We start from the raw sequence: 20,371 nt of genomic DNA, 5'->3' as shown, positions 1-20,371 counted from the left end.
TGTCAGCTGCACTTGCTTCCAGCTCGCTGAGAAACGTGGAGCTAAGGCCAGGAGCTGGCCCAGAGCTCAGCCTGGGTACCTGCCCTGGCCAGTGGGGAAGGCTTTTGTGAAATGCTGCACTCTGGGGAGGGGAGGCTGCTCCTACCCAAGGTGCTCAGCATGAGGTATACATCTGATATCACTGCAGACCAATTCAACCCACATAATTTCCAGCAAAGGGCAGAAATCCTTTGCGTAAAGAGCTCTTCTTCACAAGGATGCAAGTGACTGGAAGTTACAGTGAATCCTCCCCTGCATAATTTATATCCCCCTCTTCAGTGCTCACCACATAATTTCTCTTTACATGCAGTTCTAGCCCCTCAGCAGCATTCTTGAGGCTCATTAGCTCATGTGCTGCCATTGAAGCAAGCTGGAGGATGAGATTTTAAAGCCCTCTGTTAGCAAAGATTAATACAGATCATTTTTTTTTTCCCCCAAAAATAATCAGCTGCAGACCGGTGCCAGGACTCAGATGTATTTTGTCTGATGGAAAAACATTTCCTCTGCTTTGTAGAGGCTGCTTACATCCCTTCTGCTGCCCTTGAGGTATTTGTTCCAGCTTTCCTGACACCTGGAGCGGGACAAGCCGGTCCCTTGGTCCGCATCTGAAGGTGGACAGTGTTAAAAAAGAAAGGTCAGGCGTGGTTCAGTAGCTTTCAAAAGAGGCCTTGGGTATTTCAAGCACAACACTTCATTTAAAGTCAAAAGACTGAGTTGCAACACTCTTCAAAGGAAGAGAAGTTCTCACTTTTAGGACAGCTCCAGTGTCCCTGAAAGTGTTCCCGAGGCAGCAGCAGCAGCGGAAGCACCTCGGATCTGCAGTGAGGAATGCTTTCCTTTCAAAGCCTGCAAGCTGAAACGCCTCAAAGCTTAGCCTCAGCTTTGTCTACAGTTTCAGTTTGTGTCACTACTTTGAAATGCAAGATAAAATGTAGACTTAGGTCTCCTTGAACTCAAGCGACTTGAGGAAAGTACAGGCATGATGGAGCTGCATTTTGCAGGCAGGGAGCTGGGATGGAGGCACGTCCCTGCCCTTTGGCCTCAGTTCAATTCAGAATGCAAGAGCGTGCTATTGACCCAGGTCTCAAGGGTCAAAACCCAGGGGAGTTTGTTGCTAGTTTTCCCAAGAGTAGGCTGGATGGAGTAAGATGAAAGTATGGCATGAATTCTTACTCGCTCCTGTTCAATCACCCAAGCTGTCACAAGTTTTTGCCTCCTTATCCTTGGGCCCTCAGCTGAATTTTGATGACCTGTGTGGGGAGTGTTTAAAGCTACCACTGCAGATTCCTCACTGCTCCAGACAAGGCTGAAGAGTCTTGGTTGCACCAGAAACGTTTAAAGTCAAATCAACCATCGTAAAATTTAATAAAGCCGCTGGAAAAAATTCTGCTGCAGTCTCCAGTAGCAGCACTGCAGGTGTACTGTCTTGAGAACTATAAATGCTTATTTGTGTTTTATCTCCTCACTACTTGATTTTAAAAAGGTGTAGCAGACTTTTAAATGTTCCCTGGAGAATCCTGGGAGTCCTGTAGTGTTAAGATATATGGAACCTGGGGTAGAGTGCTCTGAAAGCTGAGATAAACTACTGCAGCAGTGGTTCTGTGTCTGAGCCTGGAAAACAGGATAGAAATATCATTCCTTGTGCAGCTGACAAACACATGTGCACATCTGCTGGAGCTGTGCATGCCAAACAGACCTGGAACTGCTGTTGCCTTGCAGAACGTGAACTCTGGATGGTGAATAGTTACCTAACATGAAATACTTGGCAGAAGCCTCAAAAGGTAATTTCATCTTTATGCTTTGTTCTTTAAGGGAAACAGGTGTAATTGGAATCTAATAATTTTGTTAGAAGTATACTCTAGAGGATATAAATTATTCTGGTTTTTAGGAGTGGTATAAATCCTGTGGGTGCAGGCTGTGGTCAGCTGGAATTAACAGAGTTAAGATCTCAAGCAAAAGGGCTCCAGGATGCCAGTTCTCAATGCCAAGCTGAATTGCACATATCAAATGCTTTCCTTCATGGCTCTTACATCCAAATAAACTTGTGAGTTCAGTTAAGAACATACTCCAGGGATGTACCAGTCCTGCCCTAAACTTGGTTATCTGATGCCATTCTGAATAGCTTACATGGATGCAAAAAATTTATTTCTTGGCCCCAGACCCCACCTTTGGGGGACAGGAGTCAAAGTTCTACCTGGGCTGGGTGCACCTAAGGATCAGTGGCCTCAGGAGGTTACAGTTGCGTTGAATTCTGCATTCTGGGAGTAAACTGGCTGTTCCAAGCAGAGGGAGGAATCCAATCTTTTCTCTAGGATAGTGGTTGGAGTCCCTTGAATGTTACATTCTCATGGCAGCCTGTTCTTTTTTAGGTTCTTCTGAAACACAACACATCATGTGGTAACTCTGCATCTTAAATTTTGTGAAAACAATGCCAAGAGGAAGTGAGCCTCTAAGTGAAAATGGGGAAACCACTGGGAAGGACTGAGTAAGTGAAGTAACTCTATACCCAAAACAGCATTACAGCATTGCAAAGAAATACAGGGAAGTGAGGAGCCACTTTCCAGAAAAATTTCCCTCTGAAACAGACAGAGAGAGTATTCTTAGAGTGACTTGGAGCTTTCCTTATTGCAGTAACCCAAACTAACATGTAGTAAAGTTGTTGGTTCCTCTCAACGGTCCACCTAGAGACCTTTCAATTTCAGATATTTCTGGGAAGTGTTCAGAGCAAAAAAGACATGAAAGCTGTTCCATAAATAGGTCAGTTTGGGGCTTGTAAGGACAAACCATGGCACACATGAGCTTGCAGCATTCCAGTGGTTATGATCCTCCACTGCCCATCTCAGGGATCACCTGGCACACAAATGCCCTGGGAAAGGAGTCTGGCCTGTTGTGGCCACTGGCACAGAGCACTGGGCAAACATTTGCTGTTGGAAGAGGAGTTGCCTTCTTCTGTTGGGCAGCTGGATAACACCAGGGTTCTTCCTGTGCAAAAAGGGCAAACACTGTTCCAAAATATAAGGAGAGCAAAATTTGAGATGTCTGTCAGGATAGAAGTGCATCTGTCTTGTTGCTGAGCTGTGCTGAACCTGCTAAAAGTGCTCTAAGCTTCCCTCAGCTGCCCCAAAGTACCTGTGTAACAGTGACAGAAACAGGGCATTGCTACAAAAAAATCATCCCAGCAATGGCCAAAGTGTGCTCTGCAGGGAATTTAACACAAAAAAAAAAAAGGTGATAAAGAGGTACAAGGAGGGGAGTAACTCACTATGCACGTGGTTGAACAGAACTTTTTGCCCCAAAGAGCTTAATTCTCCAAGAAGAGGTCATTTTTGGCATTTGAGGTTAACAGAGTTATTGTGAGAGCTTGTGACTGATGCTGGCATAAAGTAATGATCCACTTTTAGTCCTGTTTCTATCCATGATGCAATAAGATGTAACAGAATGATGAGTTTGTCACAGATCTCAGGCTTTATTAATCATCTGAACAATTGTTGTAGCTTGGCATCATGGACATGATGGAAGAGCAGCTTTTGTGTCCTGCCAGCCTCTTTCCATCATTCTAACCTGCTGTTTGAAGTAAGGAGCCTGGAATTCTTAGTGGCAGTGGATATTACCAGTCCCAGTGTCTGTCTTCTCTATTCACCATTTCTCTGCTCAGAATAAACCATAAAAATGTGTTAAAAGTTGACTGGATCAGGTCTAACCAAGCTAATGATGAACTCTTATAAGCAAATCGTTTTCTCTGTGAATTAGACTTTAGACTTCAATCCTCTCAGCTGAAAGAAAGAAAACATCCCAGTATTTCATGAGCTTTTGCTCTGGGACAAATAGTTTCTCATCTCATGCAAACTGCTTGCAGGTTGTACAATATCCTTGCAAAGATAAAAAAGGGAAATAAAATAACTGGGGAAGTATTTGAGAGTTTCACATTCTTAGGTGTTTTTTTACCGGTAGATTTTCTTGCAAGGAAGTCTGTCGGGAGGACACAATTTCAAGCCTGAAAGCAATTAATCTGGAGGCTGCTGAAACTTTGCCAGAGAAAGTTTTCTGTAAACACACCTAAACTTAGTCAGTGAAAGTTCTTGTTGGTTTTAACCAGGTGTCACATTTCATCTGCTTAGCACTGGCAGCCTCACTGCTGCAGCCCAGTTGCACATTTACTGCAAAGCGACTGGAGAATCCCCGTTTTTTTTTTTTTTTTTTTGTTAGAAATGGCAAGATGCAGTTGGTTCAAGGCTGAGGAAATATGAGGCTACACTATTCAGGATCAATCTGTCAATGTGGTCACCTCCTGTGTTTACCTGCTCTGAATTTTCATGTGTAATGAGCTCTCTTCAGACCATTGAGCATTCTGAAATGAGCTGTTGGGTAGTTGTGTGGAAACATGAGTTCTGTGATGACCAAACACAAAAAAGGACTTGAACAGAATATTATATTGACTTTTCATAAGTCAATATTGCATGTGCATTTGAATATTGCACATCTGTCTAATGGCAGGAATGGGAAGGGCTCAGAAGGAAAAGCAAAGCTGGAGACTTGCTTCTATTTTTGTTGTTGTTTTGAGCAGAGATTTCTTAGGTAAGTTACTAAATACCAAAAACTGTACCTAAGCTGAAGCTGCTTGTGCATGGGGGAGTCATGGTGTGAATCTTTCCATGTCCTCAGCTAGACAACTTCCTTTGGCCATACCAAACTGGGCTGTCAGACTGAACTCACCTTTTCTGGTTGGTGCTGCAGTGAAATCCTGCTGAGCACTTCTCAGGGGCTATAGCACCATGACAGTTTCTCAGTCACAGTGTTAAGCTGGGTGCTGATTAACTTGGGCTGGTCAAGGGAACAGACAGCCATGCCAGTTTCAAACTTCCCAACATGCAGCTTGCCATCTCACTAATTAGGAGGATGTATTAATTTGCTGGAAACAGAACTCTAACCACATCCAGAGAGAAAAGCATGCACTGTATAAAAAGTATACACTTAGACTCCAGCGCTCTGCTAAACTAATTCTGTCTGATGAAGCATACAGTGACATTTGACTGACCTTGTCAGCTGGAGGGGTGAATGGATAAAAGAAATGAGCTTTCAGTCTCTGGCTGAACATATTTAATATGCTGGGTAGGAGGTCAGTATGACTCATCCTTTCCCTTTGCTGCATGGCCTGGGATTTGCAGAGAAAAATCTGGGCTTCTGTCAAATCCTTCCAGAGATGTTAATGCTTGGTGGTACTTGAATCCTCCACAGGTGCCCTTTCTAAACTGATACCAGGTTCTGTAGTGCCAATATTGGAGCCAGGATTCCCCATCCACAAAGCCAGGAGCTGACTGCATTCCTTAACATGCTGTGGGCCACTGCAGCTTCAGAGGGCACCAACCTGGATCCTGCCATCCAGATCATGGAGCTGCTTCTGGAAGGTTCTCCCCTAGCTTGCTCCTGATCTAAGTAACACTGGCCTGCAGATGGAAGATGCCATGTGGCTTTTGTGCTGAACCAAACCCCACATGTCATTTACTGAGACTGCCTTGAAGAAGGCAGCGGGCTCAGCACGGATCTGGCGCTGCCCACGTTACAGCAAACTCTGAGAAGAGGCAGCACTTAGCTCTTCCAGCCTCACTGAGAGGTGCCTCAGCTTCATAACCTGCTTCTAAAAACAGGGCCCTGAGGAAACAGTGCACTGTACATGAAGATCTCCACACGAGTTTAATTAGGTGCTGTCCTTTGAGAAATGTACTTTTTTTTTTTTTTTTCTCAAGACTTTTAGAGCCGGGCCTCTGGATCCTAATTATCTTGTTCTTTTGACTGGGACAGCTAAATAATTATGATCCAGGCTGGGTGAATGAATGTTGATGTTCTTATAGGCAATCAGCCACCCATTGCTCTGACAAAAAGTGTGATAATGTAATAGCCAAGCCTTGCAAGAGAGAAATGGGAATATAAAATGTAGAATGTTTGCACAAGTTTGCCTGGGAATTAATCAAGTCAGCTCTACCTTGGAAGAGGATCTAAGTCCTCCATGTTCCAGCTGAAGCTGTAAGTGATTTCTAAATGAGCATGACATCAAGTGAGCAGAAACCTAATCAGCAACTGATAGATACAGTTGCACGTTCCTGTCACCGCTGTGTCTCAGATCTGCAGGCTGGATTGAACCTCTGAGCCCTCAGTCCAGCCTCTCAGCAGCCCTGAGCTGCACTCCAGTGCTGTTAGAGGCCTCATTATGCTCACAGCTATGAAAGCTGAACCCCCAAAGTGAGAAAAAGGGCAGTAATAAAGTACAATTTATCCAGCACCTCGGCCATTATCAGCTTGCGTAGAACTGCTAAATGCAAAAGAAGGAGACAGAGGATTTACCGTATGCAAAGGGATAATCTTTGCTTTTTTTTTTCTTTTTGTTCCAGCTGTCTAGACAGCTAGACAAATGCCAGGTTCATTTCTCAAGACCCTGACTGCAAGATATTTTAACATTTCATCCTTTATCCTGAGTGCAATCTGCCCAGATTGTCTGGTAGTTATTGATCGTATCACTAACAGACTTGGAGGTTTTCCAATCCCTTGAAAAAAGTAAAAAGTGCCCCGACCATGATGACAGTGAGTTTGGTGTGCTTCTAAGCTGATGAACAAAATATAAAGGTGGCTGAAGGTGTGAAAATAGTATTGGAGCAATGAAACACTTGAGCAGATTAATGTGAATGCCAGCTGTAAGCCCAGATCTCCTTGAACTGATAGACAAGCTCTCGGACTCAGAAGCAAAACAGAAGGAGAGTTCAGGAAAATGGTAAGATTCAGCTTTACTCAGTGCTCATCCTACATTGGAAATGAGAGTCTGGAGAAATGGGAATACCCTCATAGCTGTGCAGCTCCCTGTCTCACCCTTCTCCCCCCAGTTCTGCTGTCAATGTCAATCTTCACCAATCTGGTGCATGAAGAAGTGTTTTTTAGGTGTGAGAGCAAACACCAGACTTCCCCAATATGTTTCTCTGCGCCGTGTGTCTGTTGCAGTCTTGCTCAGGGCTTCGTTTCTGCTTCTGACAGACTCCACCGAGCCCTGACTGGAGTGGTAGTATTTGAAACTCAAAAGGTGGCTGCTAGGGAAAGCCTTTCCAGGACAGAAACCCAGTGTAATTCACACTGTTCTGCTTGAAAAGAGTTGTGTTTGGATTGAGCACCAGTGTTTGGCACAATATGATGGAGCAGGAGGCAGTAGCACTGCAGACATATGATGGATAACAAGCTTGTGGCTCAGAGCAGTTGCTCACATCAGACCTATGGAAATTCATAGTGTGTGATTTAACACTTGCTATGAAGCAGAATCTCAAAAAGCTGTTCACAAAGAGGCAAGGAAAGCTGATAATGGTCTGTAATGATGGCTCTCACAGAGAATTTGCTGCCCAGCCCTCCATAAGAAGCCATCTGCCATACTGAGGGAGCACAATGGAGCTGCATCCTTATCCCTAATGTGGGGCATGGCCTGCAGGGCAGCTGATGGAGACCTGGCTATGACATTCCTTTGATATAGCCGGGATTTGTTACCCCCACTGAGTCCACAAAGCAAAATTTAAATGTGCTTTTCCAGGGGTTTGTTGTGCCCAGCCTTGGGGTGCCACAGCTGAAAATGCTGCATGGCCTCTGCAGATGCAGGAAAGGTCATGGAATAATCAGAGAATGCTTTGGCTGGGAAGGGACCTTAAAGATCACCTTGTTCCAACCCCCTGCCATGGGCAGGGATGCTCCTGTGTGTCCCAGACTATTCTGTGCCTGTGCCCTTTGCAGAATTCATGAGGAAAACCTAGGCATGCTGCACTCCTGCATCTTAAACATTGGATTTCTAATTGGCACCAGAAGATTGTCCCCTTGCATGGATCATTGACATAAGGATGCAGTAAAGCACAAATGTTGACACATTTAGTAGCAGAAATGGCAGGCTCAGACAAACAGCACCCAGGTTTGGTATGACAGAGAGCATCAGTTATGGTTTGTTAAGGTTGGAATACAGGATGGGATACTGGGAGCTGGAAATAATTAGTTGATGGGCTTTCATGCTGTACTTGAAATTTGTTTTCACTGTTCAAGCAAAACCACTCCACTGTCCTTAGACAAGAAGAAACCCTTTTCCTTCAGCCTCTGACCCTGTTCCTTGCTTCCATTCCCTTCCAAGTTTGGATTTTACCTTGAGTTTCGAGTGCTGTTGTGTTCCCTAAAAGAGCTGATGTATAGTGCAGCTGTGATTTTTCATCAGGAGACACTTTTTTGGTTGAGGGGACCCCATAAATTAATTGCCAAATAATCAATGCATAAGGGAACATCCCAAGGAGAAATCTGCCCTGGCTTCAACAGGAGCCAGGAATTTATTCCTTAAAGTGAGGGAAAGTTTGTTCTTGGGAGTCAGGAAACAGCATTATCTTCTGTAAAGATGCTGGAGAGGTGTGAGCAGGGAGTCTGATCTGCTGGTTGGGAATGCTGTGGTGGTGGTCAGTGTAGCTTAAACCTGGCTGCCAGGCCTGTCCTAACCAGAACTAGTTTCTTTCCCTTATTAAGACAGATTAGAAAGCAAAACTACTCATATATTCAAACACTCTAAACTGTCTGAGAAATGATCCTGTTTCAAGAGCACATCTGTTATCCCCATTGATGAGCCTGTCTTTCCAACTGCAGTTGCCTTTTTATTCTGGATGTTGGCAACACCCACTTCTAACAGACTTTGTTGGGGATGGGCCTGCCAGCTTCAGGCTAGCTGTGCACCAGAACAGCCATTCTTAGAAGCCAGTTATGTACTCACAACCTCACTCACACACTCCTGAGCACAGTAAGACACCTTTTGAATGAAATGGACTGAGGAATTGAAGCACAAAATTGTGTCCTTTTGATCCATTCTCCCCTGAAATCCTGAGCGCTGTCTTTTTAATTGTCTGGGAATCAGCGACTCCTCTGTGAATGGGATGGTCACAGCTGACAGCCCTGCCTGTGAAATCTCTTCCCTGCTCTTCAGATACTTCTAAGTCATTTCCCACAACCATATGGTTGTCATGAGGATTTAACCTCTATTCTCAGAGGGGCTTTCACTTCCACGAGCAGCAGAGAAGCTGCCCTGTGCTTTCCCAGCAAATACAACAGCACGGATTTGTAACAGCACCAGAAAAGATGCAAGCTCCTTTCTGAGAAATCCAGTCACTAAAAGGATACAACATGAGGAAGAAGAAAGCTGAAATGAGCCCCTGGCACAATCAGGGAGATTCTTGTCTGTGACAAATGATGGAAACTACCTGAAAATTTTGGTAATGAAGGTCCAAATGTAGGAAGTGAAGTGCATCATAATTCCCTGGGTCCAGTGGTGCTTAGTTTCTTATGGCTGCATCTCATTTTCAAAAGGCTGTACCATAACCCTGCTCTGGGCTCTGTAGCCACCCTGTCAGAGGCTCGAGGCAGAGATAAGTCACTTAATATTTTTATCTCATCAGGCATATGTTTGTTATGATACTCTTGCACTGGGAGAGCCCTTCTTCCAAATTTGCATTATCTCACCTTGACTGATGAGTTTAGGGCTGACATGGGGGAGTGCCTTTATGCCAAAGCTCAATGAATTTTATAAGTTTACTCAGCCCATATTTTCATTTAGTCTTTCACACCAACTCCCCTTAATATTCATCTGTGTGTGCAGGTTTTGGGGTCAGGCTCAGACTGTCAGTGTTATGTGCTGTGTGTTCATGAAAGGAATATTTTCACAGTTGTAGCTGTGGTGGCAGCAGGAGGTTTCTAAGAATACATCTCATAGTAGGTGTGTTGTACCTGCAGTGTCTTCTCAGAGCTCTGTAAATATGGGACTGAACTGGTACCAGCAGCTACTCCCCCCCAAGCTAGTATTACTTAGGGAAAAGCAACACTAATTTGTTTCTATGTAATAATGTTTACTCACTGCTTGATGTCATTGAGCTTCACAAACTTCTGAGCATGCTGGATTCAAACACCTAAAGCACAATATTATAAATGTGTTGTTGAAATTTGAATGAAAGAATAAGCAAACCAGTCTGGAAAAGGAATTCTCTCAGAGGCACAAGGCATTTTGTGCTGATTCCATTAAGGATTTTATGAGTTTAGCTATGGCTAAGCATAATGCTTTTACAGGGAGCAGCAGCGTGATGGATGATGATTTTTAGAAGTGAAATAACAGTGCTGCTCTTCAGCTGTGCTTAGAGCTGCTTACCAGCTCTCCTCCTGAGGCTTAATTAAAAGGAATACACTGTCCATCTCCGTATGGAAATGCTGGCATTCCAGAAACATCCGCTCACTTTGATCTTAGTGATGGGTGCTTAAAAAGCAGATGGACCCAGGTGCCATATTTTTGTTTAATATGGCTGATTATCATAAATATTCCTACTTTCTGATATCTCCTGAGTGCCAGCATTTTGGCCCTGGGAAGCTGCAGGAGGTGCAGCCTTGGTTGCAAAGACAACATCCCCAAAACAAGTTGTTCAGTGTCATCCATCATCACAAAGGAATTCCTCTGCCCACTCCTTCCTGCTGCCTTCTGGATGGGAGATGATCCTGGGAGCTGGTGGGAGGTTGCTGTCAGCTCCTCCTGGCAAGGCTGAGGTTTCCCCCTCCCCTGTGCTCCTGCTGCAGTGCAATCATAAACACACACCGTGGCACCAAGCAAAATTCAAAACTGGGGCCCAGGTGGAAATTTCCCTCCAAAGTGAGGATGCTGCTGGCTTTGCAAAGTGTGTCTTAGGAGGAGGATGGGGGATTTGCCATCCCTCTTCCCTTCATCCTCAGCACCATCCAGTCATGGATGTGGTGCCAGGATGCAGCGTGCTATCCACACACAGATCTTTCTTGAGAAGAGTAAAGGTTGGGACTTACAGAATCCTAGAATGGTTTGGGTTGGGAGAGACTTAAATCCCATCTCATTCCACCCCCTGCCATGGGCAGGGACACCTTCCACTAGCCCAGGCTGCTCCAAAGCCTGTCCAACCTGGCCTTGGACACTTCCAGGAATGGGGAAGCCACAGCTTCTCTGGGCAACCTTGAAGGAGGCCAAAGTGTGAGTTGGGAAAATCCAGGAATTATATGTGTTAGAATGAAGGGAGCAACAAGCAGGAGAAGTAAATGAGGGAGAAAATATGATTTAATGTGGAGTAAAGCATCCAGAGCAGAACATGTGAGGACTGGGGAGCTTGGTGCAAGAGGGAGTGACCTCGCCTGGCATGGGGCTGAGCCTCAGCCCTGCCTGGGGGGCACAGGCAGGATGCTTCTGTCTTTCCTGCTGTCCTGCTGTGGCTGTGCAGACTGCAAACCTTCATGCCAGCACCTGACAAGTCTGTTCCATGACTTTCACATAACCAAGGAGTTTGAACCCTCTGTGGCCTTAGAGTAATGAAGGCAAATAAGCTGATAAAGCTAAGGGCAGATGGGATGGAATTGCAATGAAATAAGAAAAAGAGCCTTTAACTTTTAACTTTGACTGAAATGTATTTGAAGGACAAGATTAGCTTCAGTACCAAGTGTGGTATCTCCTCAGTGAGTGAAGCTTTCACTTGCCTGCAAGAAAGCCACAACTTTTCCTATCCCTTCTACAGTAACTGTTAAATGTATAGCTGGCACATATGTGTTAGTGATGCATCAAGGCCAGCTCAGCAACAAATTAGTGACTATTTCTGTTGCTGGAAAGGCTGCTCATTTTTATAAGAAGCCTGTTGTTGCGTTCTGCTAATCAGTATAAACAACTTGTTTTCTAATTTTCTGCTATTTGGGATGATTATGCTTCTGAAAGTTCAGTCTTAGCTTCATATTCCAATTTCAAGCCCATGGAGCTGGAGCAGGTTTGCCTTGGGAGCAGAACTATTATTTTTGCAGTGCTGAGCATTCACTAAAGACTCCCCCTGTATTCCTGACTGTGATATTTGGAGTGTAAAAGAACAATCATATCTGCTCACATCTTTTCAGCTGCATCTCTTGTAACTGCTAAATTGAATCTTGTGATAGCTTAAGTGCTTGATTTATCATAGCCAGCCCTTGAGATTTCTAATAAAGTTGCACAATGCCAGGCTGCTGTGCAGAGCCTGCTATCTGCAGTTCCATGACAGCATCATTTGCCTGTAGGAAAGGTGGCTGAGGTGACATCTGAAATGTGACCTGAGGGAACACTGCTGGCTAAAAAGGAGCAGCTGATTTTTGGTTATTCTGGGAGGCTGAGCATATGGTGCAGCACAAGGCCAAACAAGTCTCAGTCTGTGCTTTGCCAACCTGTCTCTTAGTGTTCCCTGCAGTCTTCTCTCCCACCTTGGCAGGCAGAAGTTTTGCATTCCTCTTTCCCAGCTCATTAGATACAGTGTTAAGGCATTGCTTTTCCCCATGAAATGGGCTTTGTCAAACATGCTCAGAGGCCGTGGCCATGGGGGCAGCCTAATGCCTGCATTAAATGGGTGGATGTTTTTCATTTCACTGCACTTTGTTGAACCTATTACTGTATTTTTAATATTATAATCAACTGTGCTGTCCAAATTATCTTCACCAGTGGCAACTCTGCTCCACTGGTTCCTCTCTGTCACGTGGCTGTTGGAGCTCAAAGATGAAGGAATTATTTGTTCTAGACTGAAAAGAAGTTGCTCTCAAAAAGCAAAGACAACTGATTTGAGCCAAGACCCTTCTCCAGAAAGCCTTTGCTAAAGAAACCTTTATGTTTCCTTGGCATTGGCTGTAGCTGGAACATTGGGTCAGGCTGACAAGGAATTCATTCTGTTGCAATTCTGTGAGACTGAAGCATGACACAAGGGTATTAGACAGATCCTGTGAAATCAAGAACCTGGGAAAATCTAAGAAAAGAGGAAATACAGGGATGTAGCAGTGGATTCACAATTCATTTGATCAGATTTTCAGGCACTGGGTTAATACCATGTGGTGGAGAGTTGATACTTCCAGCAGTGAGCTCAACCACTGAACTGTGTTTATGGGGATTATGCTGATGCTGGGTATTCTGCACAAGGCAGAATCTCACATCTCCAGGCAAACATACACTCAGGGATGATTTTTTTTCCACAACTGCAATGTTTTTAATCCCCAGTGCAAATGGCTTGCTCAGTTTTCTAATAGTTCAAACATACTGGTTTTGGTTTGGGGACAGCATGTCCTTTTAATTACAGGACCATGCCTGTTGCAGTAGCACAGGAAGCTGAGGATTGCAAGTGGTTTCTCAGAAGCAGAGACACTGTCAGCTCATGAAGAGTGTATCTAGCTGAAGGCAACACAAAATTGTGCAGATTCTTTCAGATTGTTGTGCTACTGATTGATTAAAAACCAGGAAGAAAACAAGAGCAGATCAAGCCAGAGGGGGCTGACAGTACCAGCATCACTGGTTCCACTCTAATTATATAAATTTAGGTATCAGGAGTGACTAATGCAAGGGATTTGGGCAAGAGCTTGCCATGACTTTCATGGTTGATCCTTCTAACTGGGATGTAATGCAGTGTGTCTGAGACTAGCAACATCCTATTAGCAATGCATACAAGAAATTAATTATTCAGGCTTGTTATAGTGAGCCTTAAATTGGTTGCAGCCCAGCATTGTAAAAAAGAACTTTATCATTCCCTGGTGGAAAGTAGATGTTTTAATAAATATCTGCAGACTGTGTACAAATGGACTCCATTGATGATGCCTCACTCGCCTTGTGCTGCTTACTCATGTTCTGCTTTTGTCCTTGATAAGAGCAGCAGGGCATGGTCCTGTTAAATAACACCTCCATCCTGAGCTAAAGATGATGGGATCCTCCTGCCAGAAAAAATAGAAGGAATCCAACCTCTCTCAGCAGGCTGTTGCCTTCTAAAGCTCAGATCAAACATTAGAACCATGGGATCAGAGAATGGTTTGGGTTGGAAGGGATCTTAATAGGGACACTTTCCACTAGACCAGGCTGCTCCCAGCCTCATCCAGCCTGGCCTGGAAATTTTCACTCTTTCAAATTATTTTCTTGCATTTCACTGCATAGTTTTGGACTTGGAAGGAATGAAAATATATCAAACCAAAGAGCTTTGTTCATTTTCCTTCTTATCTGCCTCAGCAGGCCAGTCTGATTAGTTTTCTGTAGTGGTTATGCTTCTTTCTCACTTCAAAATATCCCTCATTGCAAAGTTTCCTTCCCTCTCACACTCCATAAGCCATTTGGGCACTTCTGTCCTGCAGAATGTTCCAGTCTGTGAACCCCTCAGGTTGTGCATGGACAGCCTCAGTCACCAGCACAACGAAATGTGCCAGTCTGACTTGTCAGAGAAATGAGGCTTAATCCCCTTTAGCAGCTCTACCCTGGACCAAAACTGCTTTATCTTCAGTGAGGTTAAACCTGAAATGGGTTTGGTCCCTCTTAAAATCAGAGAAGGCTTTTAAATAGACCTAAATGAGTCCATTTGCAGAGCTGAGAAATAGTCACTTGGCTTCTCTCCCTTCTGACCCAGAGTGGTAAATTGAAAAGCCATGAAAAATAAGTTTTGTAGTCATAGCTGATACTTTGGGGGTTGTGATAATGCCCCAAGCACTGGGGTAGCAATTCCAGCAGCTGACTCTAAAGAGGAATTCTGAGTTTGCATTGGATTCTGCTGGAGACAGACTGCTGTTAGCTTGGAGCTACAGTGTCTACAATAGCACTAATTAGCATTCAAGGCAAAAAATCATTACTTCTAAAACACAGCTTTTATTCTCTAATACTTCTGGTACCAGCTATCATGTAATGTGAACCTCCAGAGAAATGCTTTGTAAGTAAGAATTGCACTTTAGCTTGTCAGGCAGACTTGCACCACTGAACTCACTGAACACATTTGGAGTCAAAAATCTCTTGTTTCTCTGACTCCTGTAACAAGTTTTTGGTATAATTTGCCAGTATATACAGGGCACTAAAAGACTCCAGCCTGAAATCTTCTGGCATTATTGCATAAGACAAGTCTGAATTAACCACAGCCCATATGATCTCCTTCCTGGGGGGAAACAGAGGTGCCTGGCTAAAATTCCTTAGCAATTCCCATAGTTAGAGCCATTGGGATGGCCTGCTGGTGAAATCAAGAGAGCTACAGTTCACAGGACATGGGCCAGCTGGAGATCATGAAGAGCATCAGGACAGGAAAAAGAAACCAGTTCTTCCTGAAGAGAGCAATGAAAGCCTCAGAGAGGTTCTTGAGAGAGGCTGTGAAATTTCCATCCTTGGAATGTGAAATTTCCATCCTTGGAGTGTGAAATTTCCGTCCTTGGAGTGTGAAATTTCCATCCTTGGAGTGTGAAATTTCCATCCTTGGAGTGTGAAATTTCCATCCTTGGAGATGCTTTCAATTCAAAGCAGATCTAGTCCTGGGCAATCTGATCAAACATTGAAATTAGCCTGGTCTTGGGCAGGGAGTGAGGGCCCAGGTGGCCTCCAAAGGTCCCTCCTGGTCTACAGGAACACAGGATTGTCCCATTCCAAACCTCCTGTGGCAGGTGGGGCTTCCTGAACCACATCTACTGGGCTGCATTCAGTAGCCCTTCATGTCTTAATTCCCTTCTATGAATTTGTCCATGGGGTTTTTTTTTTGGAACATTAAGACTTCTGCCTCCCATCATTTTGGAGCAAAATGTTCTGCAGCCTGTGTGTGCTGCCAGCTGCCACCTTCAGCTTTTGTGGAAGCTGCTTGTTCCTGGGGTGCCTTCTGCCTCCCCTGTGTGAAACAAAATCAATGTCACATGGGATTTCGTAGATGTTCCCTATTTTTCCTACTCCACAGCTACAGATAATGGTTTCCCTGCATCTGTCTGGTCTTCCAAAGACTGTAAAGTTGTGTGACAAAGGTTGTGTCATGGACCAAAGTGTATTCCTTGGATCAGTGCCCAGGAAGCCAAGCCTGGCACATCTCAGCCTTTATTTGCATGAAGAAGTTTAATACGAGGAATTGTTGTTTAGGCAAGAGACATGGGAATATTCATCCAGTAGCCATAAAAACTCCAAGATAATATTCTGATTCATCCCTGTGTGGGTGAAAGGAGGAAATCAAAACACAAAAGGATGGCCTGTGCTGGTTTTGTTTTCCTGGTGCAGACAGAGCCGGAGCTGGGCATCGCATTAGCGGACCTGTTCATAAAATATTCCATAACAACCAGAGCAGCTCATGCTTAATGGAAAAACATTAAATGTTCCATTGGGAAACAATTGCCCTTTATACAAGATGCATTTCTTCTCTCTCCCTTTTGTTCAGGGAATCTGACTGGGAACAAAAAAAAGCTTGTCCCTTCAGACACCCTCTGTTCGTGCTGCTCCCTCCCCAAATCGGGATCCTAATCCCTTGTTTGGACCACATAATCAGCTACACAAATATCAGTCGAGATAGCACAGACAGATTACAGCTCCCAGCAGGACCAGGGAGGGTGGGTCAAGCTTTAAATACCTCTGCCTGTATGCAACTGTTTTTCCTAAGGATAAAGCAAGAGGAATATAAACAGGAATTCTTTAGGCAGATGGCCTTTAGTAACCTCTGCATGAGGCATCGGCAGCTTGTAAATAATGAGTGGTCCAGTGAGCCAGCCCTGACTGGAAGGGCTTTCCAGACCTGGATTGGGAAGCCTTGTGCATGGCTGAAGGGGAAGATATTATTGGAGTGAAAAAAGGGATAATCAAGGCTGATAATTAACAGTAAAGAGTGAAAGCCACTGTAGAAGATAAATTAGTTTTCAGTTTTAAACCATAGTTGAGAGCTGACTCCTGCAGCTCTTTGGTGCAGTCATGGCTAACCTGGGAAGATAGGGAATACTACCAGGAGCCATAAACCATAAGTTGCTTCATTCTCCCATTTGGTGAGACACAGAGATATCCTGCCCTTGGTGTGGGCCATGCCTCTCTTTCCTTCTCTTTCCTTGGGGAAGCAATACTGCTAAACTTGTAAGGGAAAAGGGAACTTTGACCTGTTGAGATTTAAATACTGGATATAACAAGTACCTGTTTCTAATCCATATCCTTAAATAGGTCCTTGAGAGTGCCCACAAATCCAGCCTGTTTCCTGACAAATTTCTCCATATATCTGCTTTGCTTGGCTGAGCTCAAAATTGAAAGGTTGAAGTCCTTCCCTGATACATATTTTCAATTATTGTCATTTTCCAAACCAAGTAATGGATGCTCCAGCTGTACAAATTGGCATCACTATTTCTGGGATGCATCAATATGAGTAACAGCTCCAGAGAGACCTTTAAAGATTCCTCTTGGGAAAGGGACTGGGACATCTCAAAACTGGCTCACCTTGATTACTATCTGTTCATGTGACAATCCAGCTGGCTGCTGTCCATGGATATATATATATATATATATATATATATATATCTCCTATATATTTATAGGATCTGGGGACAATGATTATCTCTTTAATATTGGGGCTGAGATTTTATGTGCAGAGCTGGGAACAGCAGCAAACCATTTCAGGTCCTCAAATTGGGTAGGAAACCTGGAGCTGAGCAATCATTGCCCTATTGGAAAAGGCTTAAGAATAAATGGGCCAGGTTAGATGGGATATTGGGAAGAAATTCTTCCCTGAGAGGGTGGGCAAGCCCTGGCACAGGGTGCTCAGAGAAGCTGTGGCTGCCCCTGGATCCCTGGAAGTGCGCAAGGCCAGGCTGGATGGGGCTTGGAGCAACCTGGGATAGTGGAAGTTGTCCCTGCCATGGACAAGATGGGCTTTAAGGTCCCTTCCAACCCAAGCCAGTCTGTGACTAGGATTCTGTGATTATTACTGGGGGAAAATTAAAGCTATAAATCATGCAGAGTTAGACATCCACTTTTGCAAAGTGTTTCCACAATTAGTTGAAAATTTGTAGTGGGTAGTTATGCCTATTTTCCCATAAAATCTAATAATAATTTTAAAAGCCACATTTGACTGCATTAAACCTGAGTCTCTGTGAGCTGTAATTGTAAATTAGCCTTTACCTTTAGCCTGGCACAGTAAAAACTGGACACTTGGGGAAGAGATTGTGAGAAATGGATTAGGAAATTTGTCTGAAAAAAACCCTTTCTTCACCTTTTACCAACACACATATAAACTGTGCAGGCTGCATGCCCAGTGTGGGGGTAAGGCTTGGTTATGATTCAGCTCAATGGAATGTAAATGAAGGCTCCTATAATGAAATGAGTGGGAACATTTTGGGCTTTCATTACCTTCACACTGTAAGAAAGAGATAATTCAAAGAGCTGCTTCTCACTTCTGAGAGATAGTTTTCAAAAACCTGATTAGAGACTCATAGAATTGGGGCTTTTGTTGAAACTAAACCTTCAGTGAGAAATGTCTGTAACATCCTCTTCTCCTCGGTGCCGAGAGCAGGATTTAAGAAGTGAAATCTTGAACATCTGAAAGGCACAGACAAATTGAATTTAGCACAGAGAGGTTGCCAATAGCCGCAGTGAGGCACTGGCTGTGAGCTGAAGGCTATTGAAACTGGGAGTAATTTTTAGTAAAACCAGTATTCAAGTAATGACACTTTAATAACTTCAGCCAAGGGCCAAAAAGAGTGGGGAATAAAAGTGGGTTGGTGGAAGTTAAGTACAAGTCAGCTGGGCTAACTGTCTACCCTTGGAGTTCTGAACCACTTGAGCAGGAATTTAGCCAGGAGATTTACCCAAAGCCAACAGCAGTCAAATTTTAGGGAAAAACCCCATCTTTAGAAGCTGAAACAATCAACTTTTTTCCATCCCCAATGGCTTTTGAACTGCAGTTTGTGTGCTGAGCAGGTAGAATAATGCAAACAAAACAGTACCTCTTGTGAGGAGTGATTGTGCAGTCCAAATCAGATTAGAGCACCTCCAAACTAACAGTTTGCTTTAGACACATTTGCTGAAAGGATCACCAGAAAACATCAGGATAATCATGTGTGTTGTACCACCAGTTGGCTGCTGGTGAGGGGAGGATACAAAAGAAATATCAATATAATTGTAGTTGGCACACAGAGGCACATGAGGCTGAGGTAATTTTGTAGAGCCTGTCCACATGAGTGTTGAAAATTAGAAAATTAACTGTTCCAACAGCAGATTGTTCTCACAGACATTTTTTTTTTCTTTCCAGGAGGAGGAAAAGCTGGTTGAATTCAAAGATGATGGGGCAAGTTAGAGGCTGGAGGAGAAGCTGTGGCCAATTGCAGCAACACATCTGCCAAAGGTACCTGCCCTGTGCACTGGTGCTGCAAGCCTGGGCAGTGGCATGGGAGTGCAAACAGTGCCAGGGGGTTGAAATTAAACTAAAATTGGAAATTAAATGAGTAGATAGTCCTCTGCAGAGCAAAGTGAGAGTACAGGGTAAGTGCTGCCTGGTGAGTTCACTGTTGTGCTCACATACACAGTGACAGGCAAACATGGGCATCACTCAACACCTACAATCCCAAAATAACTTGCCTGTATGAAAGGAAAAGGTGTCACAGGGAACAGAGGCCTGGTAGTCCCTGTGTCTGAGCTCACTGCAGGCATGAGCCATTTGATAAGGCTGAAGATTCCTCTCTTCACTTCATGAAAGCGTGGAAAAATAATTATGCTCTTTCCTTGGTGAGTAATAGCTCAACAAAGCAGCAGCTTGGAGCGTGCTGCTCGCTCTCCTTGCTGTGATTTCCCTTCCTGCAGGATGCTCCTGGTTGTCAGCCTTGGGACTGGCTGATGCATTTACATTTAGAGATCCTGGTACAGCGCAGTGTCCTGTTTAATTGGACTGAAGATGCCTGAAAATCAGCCTGGTATCTGGCAGTTTGTCCTTATCTTTAGGTGCCAGCACGCTGCCTGATCAAACTGAAGTGATCAAGTTAAAATTCTGGAGCACTGGCCTTTCTGGGCTAAAATTTAGAAGCCAGAAATGGAGCTGGCTGGAAAAAGCCCAGCTGAGTAGGAACAAAGTCTGGGACAAGACAGAGTCGAGGTTGTTTCCCTGAGCTGAGAAAATGGCCAAGCCACAGCTGCTGGTCTTGTCTGGAGCAGACAGCTGTAGAAAACATTTTGCTGTGCAACAAAAGGGCAAATACTAGGATGCCATGAGACTCATGTAGAGTTTGGCTTGCATAGCTGAACTCCTGCCCTCCCTTTGTACCAGAATTATTCTTACGGGCTGCAGCAAGAGCAGGATTTGGAGCAACCTGGTCTAGTGGAAGGTAGGGGGAATTAGGGCTTTAAGGGCCTTTCCCCAACCATTCTGGGATTCTGTGATTCTATGGATTTGCTCTGCTGTCAAGCATCCATAAAGCTCCTGATTTAATAGTTCAGTGATAAAGAGCTTATTAATATTGTATCACAATCCCTGCATGGAGGCTGTTGCCAAACACCTACATGGCAACAGGAGCAGCAGGGCTGGGTCTCAGTGCCAGCCTTCAGTAAGTGAAT

At 44.2% G+C, this 20,371-nt stretch overlaps 1 long non-coding RNA gene across 1 annotated transcript; it reads left to right on the top strand.

Annotated features, from left to right (window-relative positions):
• The first annotated feature begins 1,730 nt into the window (after positions 1-1,730).
• Positions 1,731-19,157, top strand: LOC115906037. Its single transcript, XR_004060896.1, has 3 exons — positions 1,731-1,820; positions 2,409-2,524; positions 19,077-19,157. It is a non-coding gene; the product is annotated as an uncharacterized LOC115906037 (long non-coding RNA).
• The last annotated feature ends 1,214 nt before the right edge of the window (positions 19,158-20,371 follow it).

Source organism: Camarhynchus parvulus, chromosome 7 (genome assembly GCF_901933205.1).
Source record: "Camarhynchus parvulus chromosome 7, STF_HiC, whole genome shotgun sequence".
Classification (NCBI taxonomy): domain Eukaryota; kingdom Metazoa; phylum Chordata; class Aves; order Passeriformes; family Thraupidae; genus Camarhynchus; species Camarhynchus parvulus.
This window is presented reverse-complemented; position numbering and strand designations above follow the sequence as displayed.